Source organism: Penaeus japonicus, unplaced genomic scaffold (genome assembly GCF_977035675.1).
Source record: "Penaeus japonicus unplaced genomic scaffold, GWHDUDI00000001_assembly GWHDUDI00000029, whole genome shotgun sequence".
NCBI lineage: Eukaryota > Metazoa > Arthropoda > Malacostraca > Decapoda > Penaeidae > Penaeus > Penaeus japonicus.
This window is the reverse complement of record NW_028234431.1, coordinates 76459-93540: the sequence shown is the minus strand read 5'-3', so window position 1 is coordinate 93540 and position 17082 is coordinate 76459.

The window sequence follows — 17082 nt, the reverse complement described above, 5'->3', positions numbered from 1 at the left end:
TAAGGTCGGGGGGGGGGCAATCTGTTGTAGTCTGTCTTCAATTTTTTTTTACATATGGGTAATTTTTTTCAAAAAAAATTTCCCATTTACCCATGGGGCCTCCTCCTGGGGAATGGGGGGGTATAAAGACACATGCCCAAAGGGAAAATTTTATAGTGCCTGGTGAAAAACGGGGCAATGGTTTTTTTCCCTTTTGAAAGCTGTGGTATCCTTTGTCTTTCGGGTTTAGGAGATCTAAGAGGGGGGTAAGATAGGTGGTCGGGAGTCTATCTACTGGTCTTGGGGGGGCTTTTGCATCCCCTAAAGGGACTGGTCTGCCGGGCCCAAAAACCCTGTTTTTTTGGGTCCTTTTTTTTTGTGAGTTTTTTGGTAGTATGTACCAAATGGGGTATGGGAAGGGGTTCATTTCCAATGGGGCCCATCTTTTTGGGCCCTTGTTTGAAAACTCCTATTTAAAACCTTTGTTTTTCTGTGAATTATCAAGGGTAAAAAAAACCTTTAAATAAAATTTTACTTTCCCTTTTACAGCTTGTGGGGGCTTTTTTTGGATCCCCAGAAAATTTAAAGTCTCTGAAATCTGATAGGTGTGCCTTTTCCCATTGTTATAAAAATTTTCCTTTTTCAAGACTACTAAACTCCGTCTTTGTCTGCTTTCTTGAGACTAGGTTTTTGGTTTTGTGCTAAACCCTTTGGGGGTTGTTAGCTCCTTTTTCTCATGTTAGGGTACCCCCCCTTTAGGTTTTTTTCCCTCCCACATCCATGGTTTCACATGTCCCATGGTTTCCAGACCGGGAAGTTTTTTGGGTGGGAGGGTTTTCTCTCTTTTTCCCTAGGGAGTTCGGAGGGATTGTTTTCCCCTCTTAACTTTACTCCCCTTATATTGTTTTCCTCCTTTGGGTTTGGCAAAAGGGGAGTCGGAGAATCTTTTGTTTATTTTCTCTTTTAATCTATTCATTGAGTTTCCCAGGTTCTCCAAAAGTGCTTTTTTTGGTGGGGGGCCTGGTACAAAAGTTCCCCTTTACTAGGACAGAGAGTTGGCTTCTATCAAGGGGCACTTCTAAATACTATTGTTCCATCCCATCGCCGTAACCTCCTTCTTCCCCACTTTTCCCTCCCCTCTTTCCCTTTGGGGCCCATTTGGTAGTTTCCTCTTTGGGGAAACCTCCATGTTTCTGTTGTGCTTTCCATGGCTTTTGGGGGGGAGGCCCAATGGGGGGGGGTTGTCCATTGAAACCTCTGGGGGGGGTGGTACCTGTTTGGTACCCCTGTTTCCCTCCATTTCTGGTTTTGAGGGGCCTCCCTCCATGTCTGGGGGTGCCTTCCCCCTTGGGGGTTTTCCACCCCCTCTGTGGGGGGTGCCTGAAAAAAATGGTTTTTTTTTCCCGGGGGAAAGGGGGCTTTGTTTTGGGCAGGGTGGGCTTTTCCCTTTTTCCCCTCGGGGCGGAGCCCTGGGGTTTTTTTTGGGGCCCTTTTTGGGGTTTTGGGGCTGCTTTTTCTGGGGGGGGATTCTTTGGTTTTCCCTGAGTTAAAAAGCCTTTTTCTTTTTCCCTTTTTCAAGTTTTTTGAGTGTGCCTTTTTTTTTTTTTCTTTTTTTTTTCCTTTTTTCCCCTGTTTGCTTTTTGGGCCGGAAGGATTTCCAGGTTTCTGGGCCCTTTTCTTTTTTTTGGGGGTTTCCCTTCTTTTTTCCCTTTTCCCCCTCTTTTTTTTTTTTTGCCTCCTAAACCCCTCCTGTTCAGGGTACTTTTTCCCGGGCTCTTTGTCCTCATTTCGGGTTGTTTTTAAGTTAGTGATTTTCTCTTTTAAAATTTGCAATCATTTTTTTTCCAACTGGCCCACTGCCCCCCTTTTTGATTTTTTTTTTCCCCGGGGAGATTATTAAAGGCTTTTTCCCTTTTTCTCTTTTTTAAGTCCAAAGGGGGGGGGGAGAGGATGGTGTTGGTAGAAAGGCTCTAATGACCCCTGGGCTTCTTTTTAAAAATTATTTAAAAAGGAAGTGGTATTCTGGGTATTTTCCCCCCCCCAAAATTTTCCCTTTGGGTTTAAAATCTATTTCTTTTGGGGGTTTTTTAAATTTTCCCGTGGGTTTTTTCCCTTGTGTTTGTTTCCCATACTGGGTTATTTTCTGTTTCTTTCAGTGTGTAGGTGGTGGTTAATGGTGGTGGTAGGGGGTGGGTTGGCAAAGCCCCCCTCTTTTCCTGTATTGGTTCCTCATCATTTCCTCTATTCTATTCTCTCCCCCTGTTTAGGTCTATTTTTTCCTCAGTATTTAATTTTTGCCTCTGGTTTCTTCTAACTTGAGGGGATGTATTTTTGTTTCTGGCCCATCTTCTTCTGTGTTTCTTGCCCTAGAATTAAATGCCTAGTCTTTCATACATAATTCTAGGACCCATGTTATTTCCCCTTCAGATGACATTTGTCAATATACTCTCTGTGTTTTTTTCTCTTTACATCCCATTTCCCATTTATATTCTTATGAGGTGAGGGCATATGATGGGCTTATGAGGGGGTGTCTCATCCCCGTAGGATATATATTTGTTGGTTGGGGGCTGTAGCAGTGATGTCAATTTTTTTAGAGGCTAGCTCGGCCCTTTCCTTCCCCGTCTCCTTTCCCTCTCTCTCCTTGAGTGCATCAGGGCAGGATCCCTTTTGGTTCCTTCTTTGAGAAATGAGGGTAGGTATCTCCATAGAGTCCCTGTTTTTTTTTCTTATTTTCCTTTTTTTCTCTTTTTTTCTTTTATTCCTCTACTTATTATTTTCTCCCTTTCTGCTCTCACATACATTTCCTTACACTGTGCTTGCCCTTAACGTAAATGCTGCTCTAGCCTCATTAAGGCCTGGCCAATCTTCTTGCAAAAGCATAGCATCATCCTTGCAAGATCGATAATTCAACCTCCAGGCTTCTATTATCCTACAATGTATAAGGATTGGTGGCAGTTGTGTTTCATGTTTCATCAAAAAATGTTTTTAATGTGAGGTTGAATCACTCTGTCCGTCACACCTTTTGTTCTTTTAAATTAAAAAAAAAATTTTATATATTTTTCACAGCTAACCTATCCCAGTGGGTATCTCTATGATTTATGGGCTTTGGCTTTCTGGATACTTTCTTCTTCTTCCTCTTCTTCTTTTCTTCTTTTTTTCTCTTCTTCTTTGTACAAAAATTTTGGTTAATTTTTTTTTTTTTTTTTTAATGATTAAATTTTTTTTTTTTATAAAAAAAAAATTTTAGGGAGATTTTGTATAGGCATGATGAGGTGAGGGGGGGTGGTGGAGTATATAGTGTGTTGTGTTGGGGTGTGGGGGGGGGGGGGGACATAAATTTAAAAACCGCTCTGCTTTTCTTCTCTTGGTGTAGAGTAGGGAGGATGATCTTGTAAATTGAAAATTTCATATCCAGAATGTTGGGTCTTCTTCTGGGAAGCATAGCAGTATGTCTCCTCCCCAAGTACAAGGTGCCAGAGGACTTTGCTTTTGGATTCTGGTCTTGTGATTTGCCCAAAACTAAGGGTGAACCATGACCTCCTGTTAGTTTTGCTAACTAAGAAGGGATTTTTTTAAAAAGGATGTCCTTTACTATTTCCTCCCAAAGCCAATAGTTCTTCACCTCCTTCCACTTTACCCATGCTTACTCTCTAGCCATCCTTTTGGAGACAATATCATCAATGTTAACCTTCTTCTAACCGGTACATTAGTACTGGTTTAATTTCCGCCTGTCTGAGGCTTGCCACCTAGTCAGAGGCATATTTTTATGAATTTATATTGTATATATGATAGAATAATATATTGTGTTATTTTAAGTAATAATATACATTTTTTGAGGCACTTGTTTTTATTTTATTATTTTTCCTATAAAAAGTTTTCTACAGAATATTTCCTTTTTTTATGAACTTCTACTTTTTTAATTTTTTAGGTCTCCTTTTCTTTCTTTCTTCTTCTTTTTGTTTTTTTTTTCGTTTTTTTTTGCCCCGGTTCCTGTGGACCGAAACTAAGATTTTCCTGTTAGTTTTAGAAGGCTGTTTTGGCTCTGTGCTGATCTATGAGAAAGGTCGAACATCGAAATGGCTATCCTTCCCAGGCTGATGTTTGTCCCCCCTGGTAATAGATCTAAGCCACAGTTCTTTCCACTTAAATTTCTTCTTTTCAGGCCAGGACAAACCTGTACTTAAAGGTAAGAGTGAGCTTAGCTCTGTTCAAAACTTTGAAAAAATCAACACACACCGATTTAAAATCTTCTTGCTGGTCCCAACACAGACAGTTTTTCCTTTTCACTTTTTTATTTAGTTTTATAATAGGTTTTTTTTTTTTTTTAGCCTTTTCTTTTAGAATAGCCCCTAATAAGGACTGGTCATGTGCTATTTTGTCCTTGCTGAGGGGCGGAATGTCTTGCTGGGCTATACAAAACTAGGAAATATAGTAAAAATGAATGGTAGTTTTTATAGGAAAATAAACAAGTAAAACTTCCATGTACTTCCTATAATATCTAACAGTCAAACTCAAGCACTATAAGAGAAGAGAAAGAGCTCAAAGAACACTAGCGCGCTTTTCCACAGAGCCAGAGAAGAGGCTTACATCAGGTTCAGTGAAGTGCAGGAATGCAGACTGTGTCCTTAATAATTTCTAAAAAAGTACAATATATATACAAGAACAAAAGAACAAGAACTACTTAACTACAAAAGGGGTACAACATGGTAAAAAAAGCTAAGGCCGACGTCCGTGGAACTTCCGACTGCGGGGAGGTGTGGTGTGGGAGGGGGAGGGGGGGGTTCCTCTGTTCCTACTCACTACTTCCTCGTGTCGGTGAAAACGTGGCGGCCTACTTGCTATCTAAAAAAAAACTTTTCCATGGGGGAGATCTTCTGTAGTCCTTATCAAAAGCAATTTTGATAGCTGGAACCTGGCCAGGCATCCCTTCAAAGGGCTACTCATGGCAGGATACTAGGTTAGGGTCCTTACTTTGGTTTCCTGTCGTCAACTGCCTGATTCCTGACGAAACTCGAAAAAAAGAAATTACTACATTTTATTAGTTGGAGGTAGAAAAATATTTTAGAATTGACTGAGGACAGAAGAAGAAGATACAACGTCGCTTGGAAAAGGAGATACCTTAAGCTCCTAAAAAGTAACTACAGGCATTTATACTAGCTTTCAGGTGAAAAGCACACCCTCCCCTGGTATGGGAGTCAAGGGAACTAGGATTCTATGCTACTAGGCCATACATTACAGAAAAAACCATTATATATCGATTTTTAGGTAAAAACCAGCAAATATTTTCTTCTTCCTTTCATGTATATTTAAATATAGTCCTAATTTGTTGTCTTTTCATGTTTTATATTTGTGATTCCTTCCTTTTTCGATTTTTAAAAAACGTGGTTTTTTGTCATTTCGCTTTTATATTCGTTTTTGTTATTGTTGTTTAAACAATTCATATTTTCTTTCGTTTAGTTATTATTTTTAATCAATTCATATTTTTTGTCTTCGCTTTTGTTAAGGCTTTTTATGCTCATATCTATTTATTTTAAATTTCTTTTGTGATTGTTAATTGGAATTTTTTGTCCTTATATCTTCAGATATAATTTTGGTTGAAATATTTTTGAATTTGGTTGTTTTTTGAAATGCTCAGTTGATTTTCAACCTTCCTTTTAAATTCTTGGTATTTACTTTTGAAACTTTAATGCTATTCAGTTTTATTTTCTTTTATCTGTTTTCATCTACTCATTGGTTTGTTTTCTTAGGGCTATGATATATTTAAGTTTATTTTAATCCTGGGGAATTGTGTCTTTCTCTCTAGAGTAATTGGGGTGCGGCTCTTTAATATTTTAAAGTTTTTTTCTGTTCTTTATGTTTTCAAATATTAACTTTCTTTAATTATTGATAATATCTATGTTTTTTTTCGGTATATTATTGCTGTTGTGAGAGGGTGCAGAAAGCGAGTCTGTGGATGTGGGTTGTCTCTTTAACTCTCACCAGTTCCTCTCCTTGTTGGCTGTCTGGAATGCTCTCACTTACACTTTTGCTGTATTGGTCTTATATTGATTTTGTTTTTTTAATTTGAAAATGCTTAATCTGATTTAATTTTTATTTCCAAGTTATATTTTCTTTCTTTCTTTTAGGGTTTATTAATTATTTGTTACTTATCCGGGTTATTATGTATCATAACTTTTTTCTTTGTTCTCTATATATAGTTTTATATATATATATAGATATGTAATTTACATTGGTAGATTTTCTATATTTAATAATATCTGTTTTCTTTATTTTTATTATTTTTTTTATTGTATTAGTGCCAATACCGACTTTTATTGTTCATATCCTGTCTATTCTTTCTTTAGGTAATATCTATGTAAAACTAAATCTTGTCTTGTTAGTTTTTTATCGATTTTTTTATTTCCTGTGTTTGATATTTCCATAGTATTAATGTATTTGTTTATTTTCATAACTAGTGTTTATATCACTCTATGGTCTTTTTTTGTTTGTTTTACTATTCATGTTCATTAAATTCTTTTAACTTTTCTGAGGTCTAGGAATTGAGCTCTTACTAAGGAATCAGCTATGGTTTTTCCCTTTTTCTCCAAGCTATCATCGGATGGGCCTGTAAATTTTCTTGCCACGGTGTCCCTTCTGCATTTTCTATATCCATTCCCATATTTCTTTCAGGATTGTTTCAGGACATTCTGCAGTGAAGAGAGGATAACTAATGAAAAAAAAGAGCGACCTACGCTGGTCTATCCATTCTTCTAATAGATTTTCTCTGTTACTTTTCCAATTCTTTCCAAGCTGATCCAGTGTTCTATTGCAATATCCTCTTTTCTTAAAACTGCCCATGTCTCTCAATGCTTCATCTAGTCTCTGTGCTCTCTCACTATTCTTTTTTTTCTTAAAGCTTGTGAGTACGGCAATGATTTTGAGCTTGGGGATACAGATGGAAGTGCAGGTACTGATGAGGTTTTAGATGGTTTGGTGGTACACTGTAGTTTGACACTTTTCCCTTGGTTTTTTCAAATACACCATAGTGTCTAAGAAAGGGCGCTCTTTCTTACTATATACTACAGTAAATTTTCAGATCAGGGTGTATCCTTATTTAGTTCTCCATGGTATTCCAGGAGTTCATCTCTGTGCCTGTAAATATGCCAAAAATATCATCTATGTATCTGTAGAAGACTGATGGCTGATTCTCAAGCTTTTTCCCTCTTCATTTATATGCTTGCATGTACATAGATTCTGCAATTGCATCGAGACTGAAGCTCCTATTGCTGTGCCTTTGCTTGCCTATAGAAATAGTTGTTGAATCTTTGAGTGGCCTTGTAAGACAGGGTCTATTCCCTCTTTTATAAGTAGACGGAGGGGGGCAAACATGTTGTAGTCTGTCTTCATTTTTCTTTTACATATGGTAATTTTTTCATAAATAATTTGCCACTACCCATGAGGCCTCCTCCTGGGAATGGAGGGTATAACGACACTAGGACCCCACAATGAAAATATTATAGTGCCTGTGAAAAACTTGGCAAAGTGTCCATTTCCGTAGAAACTGTGTATCCCTGAGTCTTTCTGTAGGAGATCGAAGAGAGGGTACAGATAGGTGGTCAGGAGTCTATCTACTGGTCTTGTGGTGCATTGCATCCACTCAAGACTGTCCGGCCTGCCAAAGCCCTGTTTCTGTCCTTCTTTTTGTGAGTTTTTGGTAGTATGTACCATGTGTATAAAGTCATTTTCCAATAAGGGCATTCTTTGCCTCTAAAACTCCTATTTAAACCTTTGTTGTCTGAGCATTATCAATGTAAAAACCTGTTCACTAAAGTTATACTTTCCTCTTTACAGCTTGTAGGGCTTTATTTGGATCATCCAGAGCAATGTTGTCTCTGTATCTGAATAGGTGTGCCTCTCCCATGTTATAATAATTTCCTTTTTCAAGACCTACTAAAGCTCCGTCTTGTCTGCTTTCTGATGACTAGGTCTTGGTTTTTGTGCTAAATCCTTGAGGTTGTTAGCTCCCTTTGTGCTCATGTTAGGGTACCCTCCCTTTTGGGTTTTTTTCTCCCACATCCATGGTTCACACAGTGTACCATGGTTTTCCAAGACCGTGAGCTTTGTAGGATGGTTTTCTCTCTGTTTCATTAGGGAGTTGCGGAGGATGATTGCTTTCCCCTTAACTTTACTCCCATCCAAATTGTGTTCCTTCCCATGTTTGGCATAAAGGGATCAGAAAATCTTTTGTTTATCTGCTCTTATAATCTATTTCTTGAGCTTCCCCCAGTTCTCCAAAAGTCTTTCTTGGTGGGAGGTCCTGGTACAAAAATCTCCTCTTTACTGTGGACAGAGAGTTGGCTGCACTAGCAAGGGGCACTTCTGATACTTTTAGTTCCATGCCCATTCTGCGTAACCCTCCTTCTTGCCACTGTTCTCCCTCCCTTTGCCCTTGGCCCACTGTAGTTTTCCTCTTGTGGAACCTGCCCAGTTTCTGTTGTGCTTTCCATTGGGCTGTGGGTGGATGCCCAATGTGGGGTTGTCCATTGTACCTCTGGAGGGGGTGGTACCTTGTTGTACTCCTGTTTAACCCTCCCTTTCTGGTTTTGAGGGGCCTCCCTCCATGTCTGGGTGTGCCTTCCCTGTAGGGGTTCCACCTTCTCTTGGGGCCCCTGAACATGGTTTTGGTCCTTTAGGCTTGTTTTGGCAGGTGGGCATTTCTCTTCTCTGCGGAGGTCCCTGTGGTTTTTTGCCCTGTTTGGTTGGCTGCTTGTTCCTGGTGGGGGATTCATGCTTCTGAGTTACAGCTTTTTCTTTTGCTTTTCAAGTTTTTTTGAGAGTGCCATTTTTGTTTTTCTTTTCTTTTCTGAGTTTCCTGTTTGCAAATTGCCTAAGAATTCCAGGTTTCTGGGTCCTTCTTTTTCTTGGTTTGCTTCCTTATCCTTTTCTCTTTCTTTTGCCTCCTGAACCCTCCTGTCTGGTACTCTTTCTGCTCCTTTTCCTCATTCTGGTTGTATTTATGTTAGTGATTTTCTCGTTTAAAATTTGCAATCACTTTTTCCAACTGCCCACGCTCCTATGACTTTTTCCAGGAGATTATTGCACTTCTTCCTCTTCTCGTAAGTCCAATGGCAGGGGAGAGATGGTGTTGTAGAAAGAGCTCTAATGAGCCTGGGCTTCATATTGTATTATTTAGAGGAATGTATCTGGGTAATTTTTCCTCATTTTTTTCCGCTGTTTTAAGTCTATTTTCAATGGGGTTCCAATTTCCTGTGGGGTTTCCGTTGTGTTTGTTTCCACCTGGTATTTTCTGTGGTTAGGTGAGGGGTGGCAAAGCCCCTCTTTCTGTATTGTTCTCGTCATTTTCTGCTATTTCCTCCTGTTAGGTCTATTTTCCTCTGGTAATTTATTCCCTGTTTTCTACTAGGGGAGTTTCTTTTTTCTGCCCTAGAATTAATGCCTATGTCTTTCAACATTCTAGGACCATGTATTTTCATTCAGTTGTCATTGTCATACTGTTTCTCTTCAATATCTTATGAGGGGTGTCTCAATCCTGTAGATAGAGTATTTGTTGTTGGGCTGTTGCTGTCAAAGTTTTTAGAGCTACTTTCCTCCTCTTGAGTGCACATGCAGATCCTTCTGTAGAAGAGGGTAGTATCCCTAATGTCTTTTTTTCTCACATAATTATTTCCTTCGCACTTCTACTGTGCTTTGCCCTTATTGCTGCTGCCATTAGGCCTGCCATCTTCTGCAGCACCTGCAAGATCATTCACCCATCTCATACCCACATGGGTGGCAGATGTTTCATGTTTTCATCAATGTTTGTTAAGTGTGTGAATCTGTCCGTCACACCTTTTAATTCACACCTATCCAGGTATCTGATATGGCTTTCTGGATAGCTTCTCTTTGTACAATTTGGTTAATTTTTTAACTTCTGCTTCTTCCTCTGTAGAGAGGGAAGGATGTTCTTGTAAATTGAAAATTTCATCCACGAATGGGTCTTCTGGAAGCCTAGCTGTATGTTCTCCTCCCAATAGCAGAGTGCCAGAGGACTTGCTTGATGGCTGGGCTTGTGTTTGCCCCAACTGAAGGGTGAGACCATCCGCCTGTTAGTGCCTAATGGAATTTTTAAAGGGATTCCTTGTACTTTTTCTCCCAAAGCCAATAGACTCTCCTCTTCATGCTACTGCCTACTGTTTGAGACATTTCATCAATGGTATCCATCTCTTACCGGGACATTAGGCTGTGGATTATTTCAGCCTGTCTGAGGCTGCTCTAGCAGAGGCATATTTTATGAATTTATATATTATAAAGTTAGAATATATTGTGTATTTTCAGTAATGACGATTTTTTTAGGCACTTGTTTTTATTTTATTTTCCTATAAACGTTTTTACAGATATTCCTTTTTATGAACTCTTTTTACTAATTTTTTAGTCTTCCTTTTCTTCTTTTTTCGGTTCCTGTGGACCGAAACTATGATTTCTTTTGTTTTCAGAAGGCTGTTTTGCTGTGATGATCTATGAGCAGGTGCATCATCGAAATGGCGTTCTTCCAGCTGATGTTTGTCCTCCCAGGTAAAAGATCTTAAGCCACAGGGTCTTCCAGCTAAAGTTTCTTTCCAGGAGCAACCTGTACTTAAAGTAAGGAGTGAGCGTGTCTCTGTTCCACTTTGAAAAAATCACACCGAGTTATAAATCTTGGTCCTTGCTGGCAAACAACAGACAGTTTTCTTTTTTATCTTTTCTTTTAGAATATCCCAATAAGGACTGGTCATGTGCTACTTGTCTTGCTGGCATTACAAGAACTAGGAAATATAGTAAAATGGAGTGTCTAAAGGAACAATGTAACAAGTCAAACTTTCATGTACTCCTTAATCTAACAGTCAAACTCAAGCACAACGCATCAGCCAGAGGCGTCATCAGGTGCAGTGAGAGTGCAGCCTGTGTCTTTATTTACAAAAAAAAGTACAAATATATCCAAGAACAAAGACACTACAAAGGTACAGTAAAAAAGCTTAGCCGACGTCCGGGGAACTTCCGACTGCGGGAGGGTGGAGGGGGAAGGGGGGTTCCCTCTGTGTCCTATCCAGGCTACTTCCTCGTGTCGTGAACGTGGCGGCCTACTGCTATGCTAAAAAAAACTTTTCATGGGCGATCTTCTGTAGTCCTATTCAAAAGCAATTTGATACTGAACCTGGCAGGACCCTTCAAAGGGCTATACTCATGTCAGGATACTATTTGGGTCCTTACTTTGGTTGTCCAGTCGCAACTGCCTGATCCCTGAAAGAACTCGAAAAAAAAAGAAATACTAACAGTTTTATTAGTTGAGGTAGAAAAATATATAGATATGACTGAGGACTAGAAGAGAAGATAAAACCCAAAAAAAAAAACTCGCCTGTGGAAAAGGTATACCTTAATACTCAGTAAAAGTAAACATACAGCTTATTTTTACTACTCAGGTGAAAAGCTCACCTCCCTGGTTGGGAGTTCCAGGGAACTAGGAGGATCTAATGCTACTATGCCTTACATTACTGAGAAAAACCATTATATACTAATTTTAGGTAAAAACCAGCAATTATTTTCTTTCTTTCCCTTCTGTATAGTTAAATATAGTCTATTTGTTTGCTTTAGATTTAATATTCTTGATCCTTCCTTTTTCGAGTTTAAAAACGTGGTTTTAGTCATTTCGCTTTTATCTTCGTTTTTGTAATGTTTTTAAAGACAATTCATATTTTCCTTTTCGTTTTAGTTATTATTGTAATCAATCCATTTTTGTCTTCGCTTTTTGTAAAGGCTTCTATGCTCTATATCTATATATTTTTAAATTTCTTTTTTGATTGTTGTAATTGGAATTTTTGTCCTTAAATCGTCAGAAATAATTTTGGTGAAATATTTGAATTTGGGTTGTTTTTGAAATGCTCATTGATTTTCCGACTTCTTTTTATTCTGTTATTTTTTTACTATGGATAACTTTAATCTATTCAGTGTTATTTTCTTTTGTATGTTTTTAATCTACTCATTTGTTTGTTTTCTTAGGCTGATTTATTTATTTATTTTTAATCCTTGGGAATTGGTGGGTCTTTTCTCTCTAGAGTAATTGGGCGGCTCTTTTTAATTATTTGTAAAGTTTTTTTTCTGTCTTTATGTTTTTCAATATTATCTTTCTTTATTATTTTGATAATTATCTATGTTTTTTTAGGTATCTTATTGCTGTTGTGAGAGGGGCAGAAAGCTTGGAGTCTGTGGGATGTGGGTTGTCTCTCCAGTTCCTCTCCTTGTTGGCTGTCTGGAATGCACTCCTTACACTTTTGCTGTATTGTCCTTTATATTTATTTTTGTTTTTTTTAATTTGAAATGCTATCTGATTAGAATTTTTTAATCCAAGTTTATATTTCTTTCTTTCTTTTGATTTATTTTATTATTTGTTCCTTATCCGGTTATTTATTGTATTCATAACTTTTTTTCCTTTGATTGCTTTATATATATTTTATAGTATATATATATATAGGTATTTTACATTGTAGATTTCTATAATAATATATATCTGTTTTCTTAATTTTTTATTTTTTTATTGTATATAGGTGCAATACCGACTATTATTTGTTCATTCATGTCGTATTCTTTCTTTAGGTAATAGTTCTTATGTAAAACTAAATCTTGTCTGTTAGTTTATATCGATTTTTTATTTCCTGTTTTGATATTTCCATAGGATTAATGTATAGATTATTTTTCCATAACTATGTTGTGATATCTCTCTATGGTATTTTTTTGTTTTTACTATTCACGGGTTCATTAAATTTCCTTTTAGACTTCTGATGTCTAGGAAATTTAGCTCTTACTAAGTGATCACTACGGTTTTTTCCGTTTCTCCAAGCTATCATGGGATGGGGGCCGGTAAATTTTCTTTGCCAACGGTGTCCCTTCTGCATTTTTTCTATATCCATTCCCATATTGTCTTTCAGGGAGTTGTTCAGGACATTCTCAGTGAAGGAGAGTATAACATAGGCAAAAATTAGGCGACCTACTGCTGGTCTATCCCTTCATTCTAATAGATTTTCTCTGTTTCACTTTCCAATTCTTTCCAGAGCTGATCCTAGTGTTCTATTGCAATATCCTCTTTTTTTATCTTAAAAACTGCACCAGTCTCTCAAAGCTTCATCTAGTCTCGAGGCAACACTCACTATTCTTTTTATTCATAAAGCTTGTGAAGTACGGCAATATTTTTTGAGGCTTGGGGATGACAGCCTTGGATGTGCAGGTACTGATGAGTGTTTGATGTTTGTGGTACACTGTAGTTTGCACTTTTCCTTGGTTTTATCCAAATACACCATAGTGTCTAAGAAAGGGGCCTCTTTCTTACTATTTTCACTGTAAATTTCAGATCAGGGTGAATCTTATTTGTCTCATGGTATCCAGGAGTTCGCCTCTGTGCCTGTAAAATATTCCAAAAATATCATCTATGTATCTGTAGAAGACAGATGCTGAGTCTCAAGCTTTTTCTCTTCAGTTCTATGCTTGCATGTACAAAGATTTCTGCATTGCAACTGAACTGAGCCCTATTGCTTCCTTTGCTTGCCTATAGAAATTGTTGTTGAATCTTAGAGTGTGCCTTGTAAGACATGGTCTATTCCCGCTGTTATAAGGGTACGGAGGGGGGGCAATCATGTTGTAGTCTGTCTTCAATTTTCTTTTCAATGGGTAATTTTTTTTCATAAAAATTGGCCCTACCCATGAGGCCTCCTCCTGGGGAATGGGGGGGTATAAAGACACTATCAAAGGAAAATATTATCGTGCCTGGTGAAAAACTTGGCAATGTGTCCTATTTCCTTAGAAAGCTGTGGTATCCTGTAAGTCTTTCTGTAGGAATCTAAGAGAGGGTAAGATAGGTGGTCAGGAGTCTATCTACTGGCCCCTAGTGGGGCATTGCACACTCAGAGACGGGTCTGCCTGGCCAAAGCCCTGTTTCTTATCCTGGGTCCCTCTTTTTGTGAGTTTTTGTAGTTTGTACCAATGTGGTATAGAAGGGTCATTTCCAATAGGGCAATCCTCTTGGCTTGCTAGAAAACATCCTATTTACACCTTTGTATGTTCAGTGAATTATCAAGTGTATAAAACCTGATCACTAAAATTACTTTCCCTCTTAACAGCTTGTAGGGCTTTAATTGATCATCCAGAGCATGTAAGTCTCTGTATCTGATAGGTGTGCCTCTCCTATTGTTATATAATTTTTCCTTTTCAAAGACTACTAAAGCTCCGTCTTTGTCTGCTTTCTTATGACTAGGTCTTGGTTTTGTGCTAAATCCTTAGGGTTGTTAGCTCTTTTTGCTCATGTTAGGGGTACCCTCCCTTTAGGATTTTTTCTCCCACATCCATTTTTCACAGTGTACCATGGTCTCCAGACCTGGGAAGCTTTTGGTAGGAGGTTTCTCTCTGTATCATAGGGAGTTGCGGAGGATTGCTTTCCGCTTAACTTTACTCCCCTTCATATTGTGTTTCCTCCATTGATTGGCATAAGGGAGTCTGAGAATATTTTGTTTATCTGCTCTTTTAATCTATTCATTGAGCTTCCCATTTCTCCAAAAGTGATTTCTTAGGTGGAGGTCCTGGTACAAAAGATCACCCTTACGAGACAGAGAGTTGGCTTCTATCAAGGGGGAAAAACACCTCTGATACTATTAGTTCCATGCACACTGCCTACCTCCTTCATGCCACTGTTCTCTTCCTCTTTGCCCTTGGGCCGCAGTGGTAGTTTTCCTCGTTGTGCAACCTGCCAAGTTTCTGTTGTGCATTCCATTGGCGGTGTGGTGGGAGGCCCAATGTGGGGGTTGTCCATTGTACCTCTGGAGGGGGTGGTACCCTGTTTGGTACCCCTGTTTACCCTCCATTTTTTGGTTTTGAGGGGCCTCCCTCCATTTTTGGGGGTTTCCTTCCCCTTAAAGGGTTTTCCCCCCTTCTCTGTGGTGGTGCCTGAACAGGGTTTTTTTTCCCTGGGGAGGGGCTTTTTTTGGGAGGGTGGGGATTTCTCTTTTTCGCGGGGCCCTGTGGGTTTTTTTTTCCCTGTTTGGGTTTTTGGGTTTCCCTTTTTCTGGGGGGGATTCATGGGGTTTCCCCGATTTCAGCTTTTTCTTTTTTGGGGCCTTTTTAAAATTTTTTTAGTGTGGGCCCTTTTTTTTTTTTTTTTTTCTTTTTCTGAATTTTTCCCGTTTGCAAAATTTCCTGGGAAAGGGTTTTTCCCGGTTTTTGGGTCCTTCTTTTCTTTGGGTTTTTTTCCTTATCCTTTTTCTTTTTTTTTTCCCTTTGGCCCTCCTGGACCCTCCTGTTTTGGGGACTCTTTCCCGGCTCTTTGGCCTCATTTCCTTTTGGGTTTTAAATTTTTGTTTGTGATTTTTCCCCGTTTAAAATTTTTCAATCAATTTTTCCCCAAATGGCCCACGCCCCCTATGACTTTTTTTTTCCCGGGATTATTGCAGGCTTTCTCTCTCTTTTGTCCAATGGGGGGGGGAGAGGATGGTTTTGGGGGGGAAAAAGCTCTAAAACCGGGGTTCTTATTTATTATTTAGAGGGAAATGGTACGGGTATTTTCCTCATTTCCCCCCCCCGGGGGGGTTTAAGTCTATTTCTATGGGGGTTCTATTCCTGGGGTTTTCCGGGTTTTGTTTTGTTTCCACCTGGGTTTTTTTCCTTTTTAGTGGGGGGTTGGCAAAACCCCTCTTTCTTTTTTTATTTTTTTTTTTTCTTTTTTTATTTTTTTTTTTTTCTTTTTTTCTCTCCTGTTTTGGTCTATTTTCCCCCTTATTTAATTTTCCCGGGGTTTTTACTAGGGGAGGGTTCCCTTTTTTTTTTCTTCCCCTAAATTTAAAGCCCATGTCTTTTATACATTTTAGGACCTTTTTATTTTCTTCATTTTCATTGTCTTCCCGGTTTTTTTCTTTCATATATCATGAGGGGGGGGCTCATTCCCCGTAGGATATTTGGGATTTGTTGGTTTTGGGGGCCCGTAGCTTGTCAATTTTTTAAAAGGCTAACTTTTCCCCTCTTTAGTGCATCATGGGATCCTTCCCGTGAGAAAGGGGGGAGGGACCCTTTGTCTTTTTCCCCACTTTTTTTTTTCCCTTTTGCACTTCAACTGTGCTTGCCCTTTTGCTGCTGCCATTTGGGCCTTTTCCATCTTCCTTTCAGCACCTTTTCAAATCAATTTTCCCCTTTTCCCTTTTCCCACATGGGTGGCAATGTTTCCAAAAGTTTTTATCAAAGTTGGGTTTAATGTGGGGTTGGGAAACTGTCCGTCACAAACCCTTTTTAAATTTACAAACCCAAAACCAGGGAACTGATTTTTGGGGTTTCTGGTAGCTTCTTTTTGTACAATTTTGGGTTTAATTTTTTTTCTTCCGGGGTTTTTCCCCCTTGGGGTAGAGAGGGGGGGGACTTTTAAATTGAAAATTTTATCCAAGAATTGGGGCTTTTGTAAACCTACTGTATGTCTCCTCCCAATTTCAGAGGGGCCCCAAAGGGCTTCCCTTTGGGTGGGTGGCTTTTTTTTGCCCAAGCTGAAGGGTGAACCCTCCCCTGTTAGTGCTAAGGGGTTTTTTAAAAGGGATTCCCCTTTTCTTTTTTTCCCAAAACCAAGTCCCCCCTCCTCCATGCTACTGGGCCCACTGTTGAGACAATTTCATCAAAAGGAACCTTCTTTTACCGGGGCATTAGGACTGTGGTTTATTTCAGGGCCCGTCTGAGGGGTTTCCCTATCGAGGGATATTTTAAAAGAATTTAAAAAATGTATATATGTTTAGAATATATTTTTTTATTTTAAGTAAAACGATTTTTTTTGGCACTTTTTTTTATTTTTAAATTTTTTCCAAAAAACTTTTTACAGAATTCCCTTTTTTTTTTGAACTCTTTTTTTTAAATTTTTTTGTCTTCCCTTTTTTTCTTTTTTTTTTGGGTTTCCCGGGACCGAAACTAAGATTTTCTGTTTGTTTCAGAAGGCTGTTTTGGGTGTGGGTGATCTAAGGAAGGTCGATCACGAAATGGGCGTTCTTCGCGATTTTTTCCTCCCTGGAAAGATTTTTAAAACCACAGGGGCTTCCACTAAAGTTTTTTTCAGGACACCTGTAAATTAAAGGTAAG